This window comes from Gossypium hirsutum, chromosome A01 (genome assembly GCF_007990345.1).
Source record: "Gossypium hirsutum isolate 1008001.06 chromosome A01, Gossypium_hirsutum_v2.1, whole genome shotgun sequence".
NCBI classification, from domain to species: domain Eukaryota; kingdom Viridiplantae; phylum Streptophyta; class Magnoliopsida; order Malvales; family Malvaceae; genus Gossypium; species Gossypium hirsutum.
The window spans coordinates 45,607,390-45,611,358 of NC_053424.1; the positions used below are offsets into that span (position 1 = coordinate 45,607,390).

The 3,969-nt window shown below is 38.0% G+C and overlaps 1 non-coding gene across 1 annotated transcript; it reads right to left on the reverse strand.

Annotated features, from left to right (window-relative positions):
• Window positions 1–1,119: 1,119 nt before the first annotated feature.
• On the reverse strand, window positions 1,120–1,226 carry LOC121206703 (small nucleolar RNA R71). Its single transcript, XR_005901855.1, has one exon. It is a non-coding gene; the product is annotated as a small nucleolar RNA R71 (small nucleolar RNA).
• Window positions 1,227–3,969: the final 2,743 nt, after the last annotated feature.

Genomic DNA, 3,969 nt, shown 5'->3' on the forward strand with positions numbered 1-3,969 from the left:
GTTAGCTTGACTGAAAATTTTAAAAATAAATTATTTGAGCTGTTTAAGTAATGAATTAAGTCTGTTAACACCTCGTGTTCGACTCCGGCGACAGTCTCGGTTACGGGGCGTTTCAAATCGAGTTTTCCAAAAGTCATTCCCCAATTCTATTTTCTGTCATTTCTTAGTTTAGTTAATTAGTTAGTTAAAACAAACCCCATTATTCTTAGGCTAGATAATAAAAAGACAGTCATTACTAGTACTTTTAGTTTCTTTGGGTTTGACAGTCCGGTCTTGCTAAAACTATACTATTGTTCGATAGGTACACTTGCCTTCATCGTGATAATAGTTAGTTTCAAGAACGATTCATTATAAATTTATAAAACTTATCATACGAAAATCACGATATATTTTTTGGCGCCGTTGCCAGGGAACTAAGATATTAGGAACACCACATTTTTATTACTTTATCCATTTATTTTTCTTGCAAGTTAATTTTATTTTTTTATTATTATTTATTAATTTACCTTTTATTTCTCTTGGCAGGTTTTTATAGTTTATGACTAGAAGAAACCCATTAGGACCATTACTTTTTGACGAAGAAATCGATCGCACAGTTCGCAGAAACCAAAGAGAAATAAGGCAAAGCTTAAGATACACAGAAAACGAGCAAGAGGACAATATTCAAACCCCTACCGAGGAGATGGCTGAAAACCAAGACAACCAGCTACCTCCTATGATACCCGCTGAACTAGCAAATCAGAATCCTGATCCGCGTACAATGTATGATTATGCTAAACCCACTTTAACAGGAACTTAGTCAAGTATAGTTAGGCCTGCTATTGCGGTGAATAATTTGAACTAAAACCTAACACTATTCAAATGATACAACAATTTTTTCAGTTTGATGGTTTGCATGATGAGGATCCAAACACTCAGTTGGCAAATTTCCTGGAATTCTGTGATACATTTAAAATTAATGGCGTTTCTGATGATGCCATTCGTCTTTGGTTATTCCCTTTTTCATTAAGGAAAAAAGCTAAATAGTGATTGAACTCATTACCACGAGGGTCAATTACTACTTGGGAGCAAATGACCGAAAATTTTTTATTAAAATATTTTTCGCTTGCTAAAACAGCCAAATTACGTAATGATATCTCTTCATTTGTGCAGATGGACTTAGAAACTCTTTACAGTGCATGGGAGAGATACAAGGACCTACTGCGAAGGTGTCCTCACCATTGATTACCTCTATGGTTGCAAGTTCAAACATTCTACAATGGTGTGAACCCCTCGACAAGACAGATGATTGATACAGCAGTCGGGGAGCCATCAATAACAAAACACCTGAAGAGGCTTACGAATTTATTGAAGAGATGTCACTGAATAACTATCAGTGGCAAGTCATGAAGACTAAGCAAACTAAAACAGCAGGCGTTTATAACGTCGATTCGGTTACCATGCTCTCTAATAAGGTAGAACTCTTGAATAAGAAAATTGATGGTTTTCTTAGTTCTTTATAGGTTCACCCAGTAATACAGTGCGAAGCAAGTGGAGGCTGATCAAGCAATTCAGAATATCAATCCTATGGCCACAGCATGGAGAACAAACAATTAAATTACATGGGTAATAGTCCTCGATCCCAAAATAATCCTTATAGCAATACTTATAATGCAGGTTGGAGAAACCACCCAAATTTCTCATGGGGCGGTCAAGGAAATCAAAGGCCACAACATCCTCCGGGCTTTCAACAACCACCTTACCAGCAAGAAAAGAAGCCGAACCTTGAGGAGATGCTAACCAATTTCATCTTGGTGTTAGAAACCCATTTTCAAAATACCGAGACAGCACTTAAGAATCAACAAACATCGATCCATGGGCTCGAAACTCAGATTGGACAGCTTGCCAAGTTGATTTCTGAATGACCACAAGGTAGCTTGCCAAGCAACACAGAATCTAACTCAAGGGAGAAACTCAACGCGATTACTAGTTAAGATGAGGAAGGGTTAGTCACACTTGAACCAGAACCAAGGCAAGAAACTGAGATAAGCAAAGGCAAAGGTGAGGTAGACAACAATGAGCAGAAACTAGTAAGTACAGAATTCAAACCTCGTGTGCCATTCCCTAATGCGACAAGGAAAGACCGCTCAAATGAAAAATTTGGTAAATTCCTTAAACTTTTAAAAAATTTACATATTAACTTACTATTTATTGAAGCTCTATCGCAGATGCCAAACGCAATGAAATTTTTAAAGGAGCTTTTAGCAAATAAGCGGAAGTTGGATGAGGTGTCGCATGTGAAGCTAAACGCAGTTTGCTCAGCTATTCTACAGAATAAACTACCCAACAAATTAAAATATACAGGGAGTTTTACAATTCCTTGCTTAATTGGTAGTTTAGATGTTAATAATGCTTTAGTTGATTTAAGGGATAGTATTAACGTCATGCCCTACAAAATGTTCAAACAATTAGGTCTTGGAAAACCCAAACAGACTAGGATTAGCATTCAATTAGTAGATAAAACTATAAGATTTCCTAGGGGTATTATTGAAAATGTGCTAGTTAAAATTGATAAATTTATATTTCCCGTTGACTTTATTGTTCTAGACATAGAGGATGGCCCTTTTTAGCAACTGCTAAAACAATTATTAATGTTGGCATAGGTGAGCTCACACTTCGTGTGAGAGACGAAACAATCACCCTTCAAGTTGGCAATTCTGACAACACATCGGAAATTGAATGTGATCGTCTAAACCATTCTACTAAAACTGATAATATGGTGCAACCTACTTTGCACGAAATTATTCTGAAGAAAGTACATGAGCCATTCTCAAGCAATAGTAGATGACCTATTCATGATGAACTAAGGATACAAATCGAGGAGCTAGATGAATGCAGATGCATAAACTGAAAATACACGATAAACCAAAACTACTCTAGGATGAGCCCAATACCTTTCCAAATCAACTTAAGGTTGGAGATAAAGTTTTATTAGATGCCGCAGATCCTCACATTGTCACTGCTAAACCGAATGAAGAAATTCCTCTTACGGTACTTAGCATTTTTTCATTCAGTACAGTTGAGGTAAGTCATCCCAAGTTCGACACTTTTAATGTAAACCATACTCACCTAAAACCTTATTTTGATGAGATTCACAAAAAGAATGAGGAGAATAAACTCCTCGAACGACCATGACCATTCAATGTAGAGGTAAGTCGAGCTTAGACTATAAATAAGCGCTTCTTGGGAGGCAACCCAAGCACCAACTATATTAACTTCTTTAAATTTTAGTGTTTAAACACCTAACTTACTAACAGAGCTCTTGAATACAGGTTTTCCACACAGACACGGCCTAGCACATGGGCGTGCCTTAGGCCGTGTGGAAACAGGGAAAAATTTTTCCCAAACACGGGCTACGATAAATCACCACGACTGTGCAACATGGCTTTGAGCGAACCTGCCAAAACAACACAGGCGTGCAACATGCCCGTACTTGGAAACCGTGGCCGAACCTGTCAAATTAACACGGGCGTGGGCCTACATACATGAGCATGGGAGAAGCGAACGAAGACAGACACAGCCGTGCCACACGGCCATGAGCATCCACATGCCTAAGGAACACGGGCGTGGGCCAATTGTTAGACGTGCCTAAATTTAAAATTCGTGAATCACACTGGTAAAAATTGGGGAACACGGGCGTGTTCCATGGCCGTGTACCCTAAAATCTATAAATTGGCTGCACTATTTATTGTCTTATTCACCCAAAAAAACCCTAACCCTAGCCGCTGCAAGCCCAAACGGCCTCCCTGCCACGCCCATGCACTACTTCCCACTCTATTTTGACGCCCAATCTCTCTCCCTTAGCATTTGTTTACTCTTTTCACTTCTATTTTACTTATTTCTAATGCTTATTATCAAAATAATCTTCATTTTTCTCATTTTACTTTCATTTTGCTCATTATTCTATCATTTAATTTGCATTCTTAGGTT